General features: G+C 39.9%; 1 protein-coding gene across 1 annotated transcript in view; it reads right to left on the bottom strand.

Annotated features, from left to right (window-relative positions):
- PDE1C (phosphodiesterase 1C) overlaps positions 1-18,647 on the bottom strand; it is a 1,522,336-nt gene that overhangs the window by 126,532 nt on the left and 1,377,157 nt on the right. The gene's annotated exons all lie outside the window — the stretch shown is intronic.

Here is an 18,647-nt window from a genome sequence, read left to right as displayed (position 1 = left end):
AGGTTAGGATTTATTTTACAGGTAATTTTTAACTAGGTAGCTATTAAATAGTTAATAACTATTTAATAGCTATTGTAGCTAGTTAAAATAAATACAAAGTTGCCTGTAAAATTAAAATAAATCCTAAAATAGCTACAATGTAACTATTATTTATATTGTAGCTATATTAGGGTTTATTTTATAGGTAAGTATTTAGTTTTAAATAGGATAAATTTATTTAATGATAGTAATTTTATTTATTTGTATTTAAATTATATTTAAGTTAGGGGGGTGTTAGGGCTAGGGTTAGACTTAGGTTTAGGGGTTAATAACTTTATTATAGTAGCGGCGATGTTGGGGGAAGGAGATTAGGGGTTAATAATTGTAGGTATGGGGCGGCGATGTTAGGGAGGGCAGATTAGGGGTTAATACAATTTATTATAGTTTTTGCGAGGCGGGAGTGCGGCGGTTTAGGGGTTAATACATTTATTATAGTGGCGGCGATGTCCAGTCGGCAGATTAGGGGTTAATAAGTGTAGGTAGGTGGCGGCGACATTGGGGGGGCAGATTAGGGGTTAATAAATATAATGTAGGTGCCTGCGATGTTAGGGGCAGCAGATTAAGGGTTCATAGCTATAATGTAGGTGGCGGCAGTGTCCGGTCGGCAGATTAGGGGTTAAATAATTTTATTATAGTGTTTGCGATGTGGGGGGGCCTCGGTTTAGGGGTTCATAGGTAGTTTATGGGTGTTAGTGTACTTTTAGCACTGTAGTTAAGAGCTTTATGTTCCGGCGTTAGCTCATAAAACCCTTAACTACTGACATTTATATGCGGTTGGAGTCTTGGAGGTAGAGGCTCTACCGCTCACTTCTTCCAAGACTCGTAATACCAGCGTTAGGCAAATCCCATTAAAAAGATAGGATACGCAATTGACGTAAGGGGATTTGCAGTAGCCTTGAGTCGCGGAAGAAAGTGAGCGGTGAGCCTCTACCTGTCAGACTCGTAATACCAGCGTTAGATAAAAAGCAGCGTTAGGACCCCTTAACGCTGCTTTTTAAGGCTAACGCAGAACTCGTAATCTAGGCGATATTATCTAACCTTATATCAGGCATATTTAAATCGCTCCCCTTACCTCTCACGTTTTCATGTTCCCCACCAGTTTAACTTTAATAAAAAAAAGGGTTTAAAGCAAGAATTTAAAAATTACACCAAGGGTACTCAAGAAGAAACATTTTTGAGAAAAACAAATTTTAGTTAAAGGGCTAAAAAGTTGTTAAAGAAAAACAAATCATTGAAAACTTAATGTTGGTGCTAGAAATTATACTCATCATTAATTTAAAGCAATAAAGCCATAACAATATTCTTTTTTTAGTTATCATATAGTTATAATGTTAGAAATGACCAAAAAAACTATTTTATATGTTTTTTCCTGCTATAATCACAGATGGTTTTAAAACGTGTTGACACTTACTTGAAAGTCTCTTTATTGATTTTCACTAATGAATTACATGTTTAGGTTTCTTCATATTTCTTAAAATTTGCGATGTATTTATTCATCACTTTCTGTGATTTGTGTCACTAATATACTATATGCCACCTGCCCTTACATCTTGTTTTAAAGAATTTTTCACATTGGTAAATACAGATTTATATTAAAATAATTGTAACTGCAGAATACAGGCCTAGTATTTTATTGAAATAATTTTATATTAAATGTGTTTCCCTTTTAATTTGATTTATTTCATTAATGTAGAAATAAAGTGCTACATTTATAAAGAGGCAAATAGTATGTGTCCCTCACATGATTATGTGATTAGTCACTTGATACAGCTTTACAAATTACTCTCTTCCAAATATTTGGGTTGCTTCAAACATTAGTGTAGTCCATTATTCACTGCAGTTGAGGCCCTATAGCCAGAGATTATGAGTTATGTATCTATACAAAGAATGCAAGTAAAGGAAGGGGACATTATAAAAATAAGTTTAAAAGTAAATGTGAAGACTTCCGGTGGGCGGGCTGAACAGCAACAGCTCAAGCTTGGAGCTCCGTAGCAAATCCCTGCATATACTGCAGTTATAATTATTAGGAAGAGCCCAAATCTGTTTTGCCCTTGGCAGATATCGTGACTGGGCACTAGTGAGATTGTAGGGTATAATCCTTCCCCCACCAAGGTCCGCTATAGAAGGTTAGAGCAGAGTAAAAAGCAATCAGTGATGGCCCCGGTGGCCATCTTAGTCTGAGAGGAGAGGTGAGGGGTTTGAAAGCTCCCAGGAGAACTACAATTGACGGATTTGTGGCTGTCTAAGAAAGGTCCCTTGGATCATCTCACACCCATCGATTCATCTGCCCACCCAAAGAGGTGAGATCACTCACCAGCTTCCAGATACCGGGAGACAGGGGGCCATGTGGCGAGAGGTTTGGCCTACGCAGGTTACGGCTGGCACGAAAAAGCAGCGGCAGCTGAGCGGAGCAGAGCAGATCAGCCTAGTGTTGGAGCGGACCATACACTGACTGGAGGAGGCCCAGACGACTGGCGGTCAGATCAGGAAGACCAAGGCCGGCCCCAACATCTCTGCAGCGCATTCAGAAAGAGGCGGACTCGGCCAAGACACCCAGAGAGGTAATTCAGCACTAAGACATAGTTGGGCATGGCTGCTCCCCGCGGACGTGACTGAGGAATAAGAAGATAAAAAATAACAGGTAAAGAGAGCTCCCTGAGATTTCCTCTGTCACACAGTAAGGTATGAAACATTATACAGGGGCTATTTGAACACTTTGAGAGACACCCTGTTGTACTGTCATTTAGGGGTAGGGGCCTGACATCCCAACCGCTGCATATTTACCTGCACCAGCAGCCTTATAGGGGATATACGTTTGCTGATCTTCCACACGGGGCAGAACAGCCCAATATTTACCAAGAATTTATGTGGTCAGGTCCCAGTGTGGTAGGACTTTGCGGGACTTGTAAAAGCCTTGTTAATATCTAGAGCCCTGAGTCAAAATCAAAGACTTAATGATCTACATCGAGAGTTCTACTACTACAAAACCTTTCAGGGTATAACTACATGGGCTAGACCTTAGTACTGTGGGCCTTTTCTTCTGCACATTCAAAGCAGCAGGAGCTGCCCCTCTGAGCCAGCTCTGTGAACTTTACCTTGGCATATATTCAAAGCCCTCAGAGGGGAGGGTGTTTGCCATCACATTGTATTTTATGGGACTGGCCTCTGACTGTCCTGTGACCAACCTGTGTATTTTATGACTGTGCTGGATAATATCTGAATATTGGCTGTGCCCTCTGCTCACTGCAAGATATGTGTTAATCTGTGGGATTATATGTATACTGTATCTTTATATGTCTAACCTTTTACCTTGCTTTACAGTACGCTGCCCATCTGCAGGGGGTATATTGATGTAGATACAATTATTCTGTGTGGGGTTGAATACGTGTGTGATTTCTATATTACACAAATCTGATGTCCACTATACTTTAAAGCTTACTGTTATTGTGCATGGAGAAATATTTTATTCAGGATCCAATGGCGACCTGATACTATGGGGCAAGTGCAATCTTTAGAAACACCGCAGGAGGGCCACATGTTAGACCCACACCCTATTGTTAAGCAAATATCCTAGGGATAAATATTTAGAAGATTGTCCGGTATACAAATCCTATCATTTAGCAAAGCAAAAATGTCCCAGATGAGATGTAGCCAAACTCGGAGCTCTTTATTCCGATATGGTTCCTCATAACACCGCCACCGGGTTCTGTTGATGGGAAAGAGAAACTCCTTAGTGCAGTGTCTACAGCAATATTGCTTAAGAGTATATCCGTACTCACATTTAGGTTTGTGTTGTCTGGCGTACACCCTCAAGTGAAGACACTGATTCAGATGTGCTTTCTTATCTATAACACATAGAGTGTAGTTAAAATGGTTGCTAGTGACTTCAAAACATTGGAAGGGAGATCCCACTTGCAGTCTGATCGTATATAGCAAAACAGACTTGAGTTTTTAGGCCTCACCAAACAATTTACTGCTCCTGGCAGATGTAATGATCACAGCAGGTGTGTGCTTCCAAACGGATGCTGTTGGTACTCTGAGCAACGCGTTTCAAATTTCTTTCTCAAGCTCAGAGATTGTATGCTAGCACACGCCTTATAAGCGGTGTCAGTTAAAGGTATACCAATTCTTACAAAGGGTAATTTCTTCATTAGATAATCATGTTTAGAATCATGTTTAAAATCAGCTCGTATACAAACATGTTCATTACGTTCTCCAAAAAAGGTTTGTTTGAATGCTATCTTTTGAATGTCAAGAAGTTTTGGAAAGTTTTTGCCCATAGTTGTGTAGGCAATTGTCCGTTTGATCCCTTGAGTGTCTCTTCTGATATGGACTCTTTTACTAGTTGTCTTATATGTGTATAATTACTAAGATCTGTGTGAAATCTAGTTGAGCTAGTTATTTGCTCAAACAACTCATATAGTACTTAACATTTGTATAACGGGTACTAATATATTACCAAACGTAATGAACATGTTTGTATACGAGCTGATTTTAAACATGATTCTAAACATGATTATCTAATGAAGAAATTACCATTTGTAAGAATTGGTATACCTTTAACTGACACCGCTTATAAGGCGTGTGCTAGCATACAATCTCTGAACTTGAGAAAGAAATTTGAAACGCGTTGCTCAGAGTACTAACAGCTTCCGTTTGGAAGCACACACCTGCTGTGATCATTACATCTGTCATGAGCAGTAAATTGTTTGATGAGGCCTAAAAACTCAAGTCTGTTTTGCTATATACGATCAGACTGTGGGGTCTCCCTTCCAATGTTTTGAAGTCACTAGCAACTATTTTAACTACACTCTATGTGTTATAGATAAGAAAGCACATCTGAATCAGTGTCTTCACTTGAGGGTGTACGCCGGACAGCACAAACCTAAATGTGAGTACGGATATACTCGTAAGCAATATTGCTGTAGACACTGCACTAAGGAGTTCCTCTTTCTCATCAACAGAACCCGGTGGCGGTGTTATGAGGAACCATATCGGAATAAAGAGCTTTTGGCTACATCTCTTCTGGGACATTTTTGCTTTGCTAAATGATAGGATTTGTATACCGGACAATCTTCTAAATATTTGTCCATAGGCTCTATGTATTTTTATATTATGTGTAATTAGTCTAATTTGATATTATTTTTAATTGTATTTTAACTGTGGCCGCAATTGTATTTTGTATTTTTTTATTATTGTATCAACTTTTATATCATTATTTCTGTATATCGAATAAATGTATTATATTTTGGATATTATATGTCTTTTTGGAGGATACATTTAATTACTTTTTGAGGAACAAACGGATAATCGCAGTATATTTCAGCTGCGTTTTAATCACACCTGCTATTGCACACTGTCATTGCATAATTTTTGCATATTTATTTTTTGCACACTTATTTAATTGCACACATAAGGTAAACACATTTTATTGAGCACAATTTTTGCAATTATTTTTTGTGACCTTATTTCAAGTCCACTGACTAGTCACATATTAATATTTTTTATTCCACTTTTAGCATTGTTTGCGCAATCATTATACACCTTTTAACACTTTATACACTTTAGGGAGTTGTTTTTTTGGAGACGCTCCCCCTTTTTAATTGGCTGTGTGGGTTTCTGCGTTGGTCAAATTTATTAGTATTATAAGCAAATATCCACCTTGCTTCTGCCCAAGATAGAAAACCTTCAAAAAGGGGTGGACACTTTGGCAGAGGATGTGAAGCAGTTTTCAACAAGAGTAATGGAGGCAGAGACCAGCATCTCTGATATTGAGGACACGCAAGTTGTTAACTCTGGTAAATTAGAAGATCTAGAAAAACACTCCCTAGCATTACAACAGAAAATTGACGATCTTGAGAATCGCTCAAGGCGAAATAATGTTTGCCTACTAGGCCTCCCTGAATCGGTAAAACCAGCCGACATCTTAACATTTGTAGAAACCTCCCTCCCTCTCATCTGTAAGCTTGAGCACATAGGGTAGGCCCGGAGAGACCAGCCATGGATCATAATGCACAAGCGCGCCCTGTCATGATTAAGTTTCTCCACTTTCAGACCAAACTCCTTATCTTGAGAGCATATAGAAAGGTTGAGATCCTGACCTATGAAAACTCTAGACTTTTGCTGTTCCAGGATTACTCATTGATCTAATAAGGAGGCATAGAGAGTTCTCCTCAATTTGTTCAAAGTTAAACAGAGAGGGCAGACAGGACTATTTGTTATACCCAGCTAGAGGCCCTAAGTTTTTTGACTCCCCGCAAACAGCACAAGAGTACCTAGATGCAGAAAGCAGTTCCAGAAGCCCTGACCATTCTAGGGGAGGTGAAGGGTGATAGGTCATACTGTACTAGGGTTAGTTACGATATATCCTTTACAGATTGAGTAATGGCTTATACAGCCAAGACAAAGATGATACCTCATTTTGACAGGGGGGCTCCCCACAATCTTGTTTTATATGTTTACTATTCTGGTTTATTGATATGGTTAATGGTTATAACTGAGTTAAGTCAATCCAGGTTGCAAGAGTTTAATCAGGTTAAAGGTTTTGCTCTACCACAAAATTGTACTGGGGAAGGTGGAATAGGGAATAATAATCTTGAAGGATACCTAATGGGAGCAGTAGGTTTTGTTTACAGTTAATTGCTAATTCTCTAATTTTTCAGAGTCATATACCCAAGAGAGGTTATTTGCCCAAAATGGAGAGCACCCCAAAGCGATATATTATTAACTTGCTATTTGTGTTTATGTTTATGTTCAATAGATACACTATGGACTTAGGGTGGGGCAGGAACACCTAAGTTTGTAAGGTTTATCCAAGTTTGGTACTGTATATTATTTATGGCTGTTTATAAAGGAATTATGTTGACAGAACTAGGTGTTATTACAGAACCATCCGGAGCACTAAGGATTGACCTGAAATCCTATTTTCTTTTTTTTCTCTAGCCTCCAATGTTGTCTCTCAGACTTCGATGAGGGGATCCAGCACTATTTTTTTTTGTTTCCTTCCGCTTACGCATAGGGTATCATAACAGATAGTACAATTTAGTATTTATTATTGGAACGTAGGGGGAATACACTGCCCCATTAAAAGGAAAACCATTCTTATGCAACTCAGAAAGAGAGGGGCAGACATCACGTTTCTGCAGGAGACGCACTTGACTGACCTAGAGCATACCAAATTGAAGTCAGACTGGGTAGGGAGGGTTAAATATGCCTCGTATAAAACGGCCAGCAGAGGAGTGGCTATATTATTTGGAAAGAAACTAGACATAGAAGTCACAACGATAATCAGTGACCCAGAGGGACAATATATCTTAGTTCAGGCCAAAATTGCTGGCAAAAAGTACACACTATACAATATCTATGCGCTCGATCAAAAAAATTAAATATTCTGGGAAGATTTAATTAGAATTTTGACCCCTTTCCTGGATTCTGCCCTTGTAATTGGCTGTGATTTCAATTTAACTCCCAATCCAAGGTGTGACCGGCTCAGGGATCTCAATAGAGATGAGGGTGGGCCTAGGCCCAGGAATAACAGCAAATTTGAATTAGAAATTTTCCAAACTTTGGGATCCTCGCTGTGTGTGGTAGATATATGGTGTAATCTAAACCCAGATGGCAAAGATTTTACCTGTGTCACCCAGGTCTCTCCTACTATGTCCCGCATTGACCTATTGTTAACCTCTAACTCTCTTATTCCTCAGGTTGTAGATGCCAAGATAGGGGACGTGATTGTTTCCGACCATGCACCCATAAGCCTCTTTTTAGATACCCTACCTCCCTCAGGCAACCGCCGAACTCTTAGATTCCCACAATATTTGATTACATCCCAGGAATTTCAGTACTATATGGAAGAATGTTGGGATGATTTCCAAACCAACAATGCTCAGCATTTGCAGAATCCGGAACTTTTCTGGCAAACGGCAAAGGCGGTACTCACCGGAGATATTCTAGCTTTTCTGTCCCGTAGGAAAAAAATGCAAGTGGAACAGCTGGAGGGGTTGAGGGAGAACCTGGCTACCTCATATGCTACTTATCAAAGTGAACCCACACGGCTTCATCATCAGACATATATCACTAATAAAAAAGAATATGATGCGCTCCTGGCTTCCCAGGCTTCCCAAGCTCTATTACGAACTAAGGGCAAGTACTATAGGTACGGGGATAAATCTGGAAGATTATTGGCTTCCCTGGTCAACCTAAAGATGTCTACACACTTCATTACCACCCTTAGGGATGGGGGGAAGCTTGTCAAAGAACCCAAACATATTTCTGAGGCATTCGCTGTTTACTATTCTAAACTATACACCAGTGATCTGCCTGGTTCAGAAGAGGTATTACGAGAGTTCTGGGACTCCATTGAGCTACTACGAATTTCGAAAGAACAGCTGGATAAGCCCAATGCGCCTATCTCTAGGTAAGAGGTAGATAGGACAATCATGTCCTTATCCTTAGGCAAAGCGGCGATGCCCATAGAATTTTATAGAATGTTAAAATCGCGGGTTACCCCAGTGCTCACCAATCTGTACTCGGGCTATTTCTCCCTGGACAAGATAGACCAGCCAGGACTTTCTTGGCTGCGTATATCACCCTTATTCCTAAGGTGGGAAAAGACACTCTCCTGCCGGAATCATATAGACTGATCTCACTACTAAACTCGGACTATAAAATTTTAACAAAGCTTTTAGCTGATCGCCTTAAATTTATCTTACCGGATCTGATACACGAAGATCAGACGGATTTTATGTTAGCGAGATCGTCAACGGTGAATGTATGCCGAGTATTACAGATACTACAATATTATTGGAGTAAGAAACAGTCTGAATCATCTGCGTCGCTCCCGGAGGTCTTCCTGTTGTCTTTGGATGCAGAGAAGGCCTTTGATAGGGTTGAATGGAGACACCTTTTTCACACCATGACTAAATTCGATCTATCGGGCCCCTTCCTTACATTTATTAAGAATCTTTACGCTTCCCCAATTGCAAATATATGTGTCAACAACTTATTCTCTTCTGATATTACCTTACAACGGGGTACGAGACAGGGATGTCCCCTGTCTCCGTTATTGTTTAACTTGGCTTTGGAGCCCTTGGCCGTTAAACTAAGACAGATGTCCCGGGGATTGATGTCGTAGGGGACCCCCAACATCTAGCATTATAAGCGGATGATATGATGTTGTTTGTGCAGGATCCCAGGAGTCATATCCCTTCCATCCTGAAGACCTTGCAGAATTTCGGATCTTTTTCAGGTTATAAAGCCAATATGCAAAAATCTGAGATCTTATGGCTACATAAAGCTAAAGAACAGGCTCATGATTACCCGTTTACAATATCAAATGAAGTAATAACTTATCTGGGTATTCAGATTCATGTGAACCCTAATAAAATGTACTCTGCCAATCTGGTGCCTTTGTGCGCCAAACTGTGCAGCCAGATGAGGAGCTGGAAGTCTCTCCCTATATCACTAGCGGGTAGGATTAGTCTCCTTAAGATGGTGATTCTGCCTCACCTCCTATATCCGCTACTTATGATGCCTTTCCTACTTACTAAAAATGATGTAAAAGCTTTAAATTCCGCAATGAGATACTTCATTTGGTGAGGAGGCAAGCCTCGCATATCTACTGATAAATTAAATATGACGTATCTTAATGGAGGCTTATCCCTGCCGAACTTTAAACTATACAATTGGGCGGCACTGGTTCGTTTGGTCCTGGATTGGCAAGTTGGCACCCAACATTTTTATAGGCACAAACTGGAGCGTGCGGTTCTAGGTGATATTTCATTGTCATACTTGCCACATATGGCAAAATCTGGATCAGCCAAACTAATAGATGTAAATCTCCTATATCGAGATCCACTGAAGGCTTGGTACCAATCCCATAGATTTCTAAATAAGACATGTCATAGTTCTACCTTTCTTCCCCTCCGTGGTAACCCAGACTTTCTGGCGGGTATGGACACGAAACCCTTTATGCAATGGGAGAATTTAGGATTGAGAAACATTGGTGTGCTAATAGACCCGCTGACAAGATCCGTAAAATCTTTCTCCTCACTATGAAGAGGGCATAACCTCCCAAACAATCATTTTTATGCCTATCTACAGACCCGCCACTATGTGGACACACTGATCAAAGATAACCCAGATTTCTGGGAAGGGTCGCCCTTTCGACTTACTACTCAATCCCTCTTTAAAATGGGTAGATTCTCCCTATCTGAAATATATCAAACCTTCTTGCAGACTCGACTGCTACAGGTACAACCTGCCTTTTTGGCGGGATGGGCACGGGAGGGAATCAGGGATGTTACGTGGGAAGAGGCCCAGGAGGGTCTTGAAAAGGTTAAGAGAACCACTCTTTCTGCCAATCTGAGAGAAACTCAAACTAAATTTTTACATAAAGCTTATATGACTCCTGGGCGGAGCTTGGCCGTGATTGAACATGGCCGCATAGTGTTTGAGCTCCGGCACCACTCTTCCCTATCAGCCCTCTTGGCAACCTTCACCCTGACAAAACCTGACCCAAAAAGCCAGATGGGGTAAACTGTTTGCCCGGATCCTTCCGACACAGCAAAATCTCGCCTGGATCTACCGCAACAACGGACCCGGCTCAAAAGCATGCCACCCCCCTCACTCGGAGCTGCTGACACCGGCTTCTTATACCACAACATACCGGTTACACTGGGGAGGCTCTATGTCATCAGAAGGCATCCTTTCTAAGCGGCTCTAGAGACAGGCAGAAGCGATGAGGGATCTGTCATGCTAAACAACCCCGGTCGCCATCTTTGATTACGGGCCTACTATGCTCGCATCCTAACGCAGCATGACGGTACAGGCTTTACAACAGATCTGAGGGTGAGAGGGGAGCGGATCGATAAAGTGTTAAGGGTACTGCCTAATCTTGATAACCAGCCCACCTTATTAAACAATACATCCACATCGTCCAGGTTATGGGAGATAGAGGAGAAGGGAAAGTACAGCCCCACAAAGCAGTGTAAAAGGGTTAACCTCCTAGATGCCAACTAGAAAGCGTGCTGCTTGATCATAAGCCCTAATCCATAACACGGACACAGCTTCCTAAATCCCTGAAAGGGAGAAGTATTATATATAAATAAGATTAAGAAGACCATTATAAAAGAGGGTATTATATGTTTACAAAGACCATCTCAGCCTACAGAAAAAAGGCATTGTAAGCTCTATATCCTTTGAAATCATACTATACTGCACATTTTTGCAACCTTTAATCTCACTTAACTGTCTCACAATTATTGGTGAAAATGTCGTCTAGGAGACCTGCAAAGTCAAATAAAAATGGAAAACCTGCCTCACAGACATCATCTGTGTCTGCCTTTTTCTCTCCATCAGACCATGGGAAAGCGAACATCCTCCCCTCGCCAATAGAGCTCTCACAGAGTGCTCCAGTTCAAACAGCTATCCCCTCTTTGGACCAATCTATAACATAACAGCAACTCTCTACCCTACAAGCCACCATAGAAAAGTTACCATCCAAATCTGATATAGCTGACCTGAAATCCTTTATACAGTCAGAAATCTCTACTGTCAAAAAAGAAATTAACACCTTAGGCGCCAGAATTGAAGATCTAGAAGACAGCCAAGAGGTGATCAACTCCATGTTAAATAATACAGAATCAGGCCTATCACAGCAGGCCTCTTTAATCCACACTCTACAAGACAAGGTGGAGGACTTGGAAAATAGGAGTAGGAGAAATAATCTGAGAATACGTGGCATCCCAGAAGATGTTTCGGCAGAAGATCTCCACCCCTACTTAACAAGTCTCTTCAACTATATCACCAAGTCCTCCACCTTCACTGATTCTGATATAGAAAGGGCTCATAGGGCCTTACGGCCTCGCCCTAAACCTGCTGCACCTCCAAGAGATGTGGTTGTCAGAATGCTACATTATAAAGATAAAGAATCTATCTGGTCGAATGCGAGAAATACCCACCCCCTGTCATTCAAGGACAAAGACCTACAAATCTACCAGGACCTATGCCCAACTACTATTGAGCGACGGAAATCCTTGAAATTCATAACTTCAGTGTTACAGGAACATAAAATACGTTATCGTTGGGGATTTCCCTTCAGCCTGCTTATACCACATGACGGTAGATTGTTGATATATAGAGAGTCTTCGGACTTGGACACTCTCTCCAGGTCACTGGGCCTAACATTTGTTGCTCCACCCCCACCTACGGATGAAGAGAGCAGCTCCAGAAGTCTACCCAAAAACAAAATGTCTTCAAGCTCACGCTCAAGTTGGTCTTCTGTCCCACTAAAGCATAAGCATCATAATTTGTCTGCTCGACAGAGTCCTCCACCTTGACCTCCTTCTTTGCTTGGATTGGAAGATCCTCTGGTCTAGCTACAGATAAGTAAAAGTACATCTTCTTAACTGACATAACCCCCTTTTTTCTAACAGGAAAACTGCCTCTAAGTGAACTTTTAAGGGACAGTAAAATACTTCATTGTTAAACCATTTATTGTTGGTTTCTCCCACTGACAACGTTCGCATTTTGTTATATATTTAATAGGTTTATATGATAATAGCCTGTCTAAATAGAGTATATGTTGATAAGATGTAATGCCTTCCTCTTCCTTCATTATTGTTTCTGAAAAGCTTTCAGTCACCCGGTTATTTTAGGCTCCCCGTTAGTTGAAATGCTCTAACTTAATTGAAATATGTTCATGTTAAGTTGCACGTCATGTTTTAGCGCTGATTAACGGCGAAAGTTATGATTGATGCCCTCCCCGCCACTTTTGGGACTTTCATCTCTGACATGGTATGTCTCACTCACAACTTAATGTCAAACCTTAAAGGGCTCGTTTAAGATTCGCCCATAGAAAACCATATGTTAGATGATACACACGGCTCTCAAAATAAAGACCTACCACCAATAATGGCAACACATAGATCTGGAAGGGGTTAAACTGATAACTAACTACCTCCTAATTCACATCAGGGAGGGGTATTGCCTATATAGTCACAATCGTCCACTGAACCCTGTAAGATTTATCATATTACACCCTCTAGACTAAGGGGAGGTGGAGGCCATTCTAACAGGAATGGGCTGCTGGGGAGGAGGGGTCGTCGTTTAAACGACAGTAATGTTCTTATCATGTTTTAAATTGTGTTCTCATAGTTGTTTATTATTCTATGTTGAATTGTTTTTATGTTCATTTGTTGTTTGGGTCTGGGCAATGACACACTATATATTACATGCTTTCTCCATTGACTCCCTATTGTATTTCTCAGTAATAACTAAGACAAAGTCTAGCAAATCAAAATTCCTTACACATGGCCTCACAATCTAGCAAAGATGTTAGCAGAAACATAAATTTTATAACCATAAATACCAAAGGCCTAAATTCTCCCCGAAAAAGAACAACAGCAATAGGTGACTTTAAGAGGAAAAAGGGAGATATAATTCTTCTACAAGAAACCCACTTCCTGAAAGGGAAAGAACCCAAAACATTCCAATATAAATATGGTAAAAGTTATTATGCGTCTCACCCTCAAAAAAAAATACAAGGAGTGGGCATCCTGATTAGGAAGGGAATCCCATTTCAGGAAATCTCTGTCAATAGAGATAGAGAGGGCAGATACATTATTTTAACAGGTCTTTTGTATGGCATCCCCATCACAATAGTCTCGATTTATGCACCACATACAAAACAACATTCCTTCCTTAAAAAAGTATCGAACGCAGTAATAGAGCTCCAAAAAGGCACATTACTATTGGGTGGAGATCTCAATCTGCCATTGAACCCTAAATTGGATAGTTCCACTCACACTGCATCCATCTCAAAAACTAATATTAGGAAATCGAACAATATCCTGAGACAAATGGGCTGCTTAGACGTCTGGAGGACAGTGAATCCAGATACTACAGACTATACATTTTACTCCTTCCCCCACAAAATATACAGCAGACTTGATTATATATTCACGGACATAACTAGCATGAGCTTGGTAAGGTCTACCAGCATCTCTTCGATAACATGGTCAGACCATGCTGGAGTTAGCTGTGCTCTAGAATGGCCCTCTAAGCCTATAAAAAACTATATCTGGAAACTAGACGACAGTCTACTAACAGATCCCACCATTAAGTTGAAAATACAAAATAAGATAGACGACTTTTTCACACATAACGTACACACAGACACATCCCCACAAAACAACTGGGAAGCCCACAAATGCACTATTAGAGGCGAACTAATAGCATGCAAAGCATATCTTTCTAAACTAAAGAGAGAGGCAATTACCAACCTCATAAAAGAAATATCACAATTAGAGGGAACCCACAAAGCAAACCCCAAGGATACAACCACACTACAACTCCTACAGACTAAACGTTTCAATCTTGCCTCTATTATTGGAAAGGAACAGAATAGAAAAGCCCTTTTTATTAGACAATATTCACACGCGGACTTTAATAAACAAGGCCGTGCGCTAGCCAGATACATTAAAAAAAAATCCAAATCTAATTATATTCTTCACATAAAGGACAACAGGGGTAAATCACACCGGTCGACACAGGCAATAGCAGAGACATTTAGGAGATACTATAAAAATTTATACAACTTACCAATCTCTTCCCAGAGCGAACGCCCAAAAACCGCAACATGACAACAACTCATCACAGAATATCTTTCCGATTTAAACCTCCCCAAAATAATTCAACTACAAAATGAAGCACTAGATGAACCTTTCTCACTAGAGGAACTACAAATAGTAATTAAAAATCTCCCAACTAGCAAAGCCCCAGGTCCTGACGGTTACACGTACAAATATTACTCAACATTCGCTGAACAATTATCTACACATCTATTACAATATTTTAACTCTATAGATTCTAACCACCCCTTCCCGGATTCGGCCCTTGAAGCTCATATAACCATACTATTGAAGCCCCAAAAACCTTCAGAAGAAACCACTAGCTACCGCCCAATCTCTTTACTAAACACAGATATCAAGATGTACTCGAAACTATTGGCTAATAGAATTAACATCCTGTTACCTGATCTTATTCATCCCGACCAGGTGGGTTTCGTAGTAGGAAGGGAAGCTAAAGATAACACGGTCAGAGCCCTTAACACAATCTTTTATGCACAAGACCATAAATTGCCGCTGATAACACTGTCTATTGATGCCGACAAAGCTTTTGACCGGGTCGCATGGGATTATTTGCAACTCACACTCCAGGCCATGGGATTTGGGGAGGGGGTGATACATAGAATATTCGCCTTATACACTAACCCTAGCGCTAAAGTATTAATAAATGGGACCCTGTCGAGATCATTCAAAATTTCTAACGGGACACGGCAGGGATGCCCACTATCCCCCTTGTTATTCACCTGTGTAATCGAGACGCTAGCCGCCAAAATTAGATCCCATCCAAACATTAAAGGAGTCGCAATAGATAACCAGCAATACATCATATCCTTATTCGCTGATGACCTACTATTTACTTTGACTAATCCTGAGGTGTCACTGCCCTTGTTGGTCGGGGTGTTCCATGATTTCCATGTCTTGTCAAACTTTCTGGTTAATATCTCCAAGTCCGAAATACTAAACGTTTCATTTGACCCCCATGAAAAGGAGACACTAGAAAAACTTACACCATTTAAATGGAACAAACATTGCCTTAAATATCTAGGAATCTACCTAGCCACATCCGTAGAGGCATTAATTCAACTCAATTACGAAAAGATTAAATTTGAGGTAGTTAGAGACCTATCAGCTTGGAGATCAAAAAAATTGTCTTGGTTGGGTCGTATCAACCTAATAAAAATGAACATATTCCCCAGAATATTATATATTCTTCAGACCCTGCCAATTCCTTTACCAGAAAAATATTTAAACTCTTTACAACGAGCCCTCAGTGACTTTACATGGCATAAAAAACATCCTAGAATCAATAAAACTATTATGTCAATGCCTAAAACACAGGGCGGACTGGGTCTGCCTAATTTAACCTACTATAGATACGCAGTATTCTTACAAAGAATTGTGGACTGGAACGTCCATAAAAAGTACAAACGATGGGTGGATATGGAGCATGGAATAGCCCAATCACAGAACCTTAGCAGACCATGCTGGTCCTTCAAATCACCAAATCTCACACCTTCTTGGTCGAGTATCACCATAGCAGAAACCTACAAATCATGGAATAAGATATTAACCCTTTTTCCAAATCTTTCTTCCAGACCCTCCCCATTAACATCTCTTATAACGAATGGAGAACTTGACATAGGACCTAGAATAGGTAAACACTCCTACCCTTCTCATCTCCATGATTTCCCAGTCTACTGGGTCGTTCAAAACGAACAGATCAAAACACAAACAGAACTAGTACAGCAAGGCTTTTCCTGTCTGAATAATTGGTTTATGTACAGGCAAATCCATAATTTTCTTACGACCCATACGCAATCCCCAAATATGACTAGACCTCTGACTACATTCGAACAATTATGCATCAGATCTCCCCCAATTCGTCACACTCTATCATTAATATACAAAATATTAATCACACCATTCCCAGGATGTCCCATCCCATACTTAGAGAGCTGGGAAAAAGACCTAGGAATAATAATTCCACAACACATAAGGTTGAGGATAATTACCACAACACTAAAAACCTCTATCTCTACAGCCACTACAGAAATTAACCTGAAGCTACTCCATAGGTGGTATTACACACCTCAAAAATTACACCGTCTCTTTCACAAAACTAAAAACAAATGCTGGCGCTGTGGCCACGTAAATAGTGGTATGGCCCACATGTGGTGGTGGTGTACGGTCATCCAAAACTTATGGAGATCGGTTATATCTGAAATAGAGGACATACTTGAAACACAATTCCCTTTGGATCCCCTACTCTGGCTATTAAACAAACCCCCTAAAATAAAACACACACCCTCTCTCAAGCTATTTTTCATAATGTCAAACAGTATAAAATTCTTGATAGCCAAAAACTGGAAGTCGAAAGATCCTCCCACTGTAGAAATGTGGGTACATAGGGTATCTGAACTAATTCACCTTGAAGAGCTGTACTACTTAAAAACGGACAGGATGGAGATATACTCGGAGATCCTAACAACGTGGGAGACATATCTTAAAGAAGGCTAGATGTGTCTGGTACTTAATAATAACCATGTGGGGAACTAGGCATATCCATTTAGTAGATCAAACCTCTATATAATATGTAGCATGAGGGTATGGAGGCTATGAATGCTTATTATAATTTCTGCTATAATTTACCTTTTGAGAAATAATTTATGTTGATGTGTGTTGGTTGTCCCAGCCCAAGGTTAAGTTATTAAAATTGAATCCGCTCAAAACATAACATGTTGTACCTTACCTTATATGTATTACTTCGGAGCTGCGTCTCCATAAATTGTAACTTTATTATTATAATTTTCAAATAAAGCTGATTCAAAAAAAAAAAAAAAAAAAAAAAAAAAAAAAGCTTATATGACTCCCAACCAGCTGGCTAAATGGATCCCCGACTGGCCTAATAAATGCTGCAAATGCTTCGCAGAGGCCCTTGGCCTGTTACATTGTATATGGGATTACCCGTTGATAGGGAAGTTCTGGAGTAAACCACAATTCTGGATTAATAAAAAGACGAATATCCCGATTATCCTTGGTCCTAATGATGTACTGTTCCTTAATTGGGACAAAAAATTCAGACAACATGACTCAGAACTGACCCTGATTATTCTTTTAGCAAGGAAGTGCATACTTAAGCGCTGTACTGACAATACGGCTCCTACGGTGGCCTACTTACGTAATATGCTGAGAACACAATTATTTATAAAACAGATTGACGTTAGAGTAGATGTCTGTAATAGATTGACCCTGTTTCTGCGAAAATAGCGTAGATTAATTTTAACTTTTGAACTGGAGGTCCAGAGGCAGGTACTTTCCCCATTTAGACACACCAACATATTTTTAGAAGATTCTAAAAATTAGGGGGAATGGGAGCATATTGCACTTGCGCGTGAGGGGCGGGAACACTGAGGGGAGAATGGACATTTGATCCTAATTTTTTTTTCTTTCTTTTCCTGGATCCCCGATGCTTGATACTGAACAGAATAGGGAAGAATAATATAGTTAGCGTAGAAGATTAAGGGACACTTTTGTGTAGTTTAATAGTTGTTAATTTAGATTAGATGTAAGAATAGTTAGTTTATAGGTTTGACTGGGAAGTGAGGGGAAATGATCCTATCCCCCATTAAAAGAAAGGAAAAACATGAGAGAGTGTTACATGTTTAAGATTGGGACAAGTTGTGTTAATGAGTGATGAGCAACAGGAATATGTTTTCTTTTTTTTTTAGAAATCTTGGTTGAACAGTATTGTCTCATGCTTTTGGTGCTAGTCACTAAACAAAATGTTATATTATCTGATTGCATTGGAATGTACATGGTGATGATGTAATGATCTTGTGTACTTACATGTATTCTCTCAATAAAAAGATATTTAAAAAAAAAAAAAAGTAAATGTGAAAATCCAGAAAATATAAACATGTTTGAGATGTAAATGTAACCATGTATACTGATTTTGGGATTCAATTAGCCAATGTATCTGTC

The sequence above is a fragment of the Bombina bombina genome, chromosome 5, assembly GCF_027579735.1.
Source record: "Bombina bombina isolate aBomBom1 chromosome 5, aBomBom1.pri, whole genome shotgun sequence".
NCBI lineage: Eukaryota > Metazoa > Chordata > Amphibia > Anura > Bombinatoridae > Bombina > Bombina bombina.
Note: the sequence above shows the minus strand (reverse complement) of the source record. Positions and strands in the feature narration are given on the sequence as shown.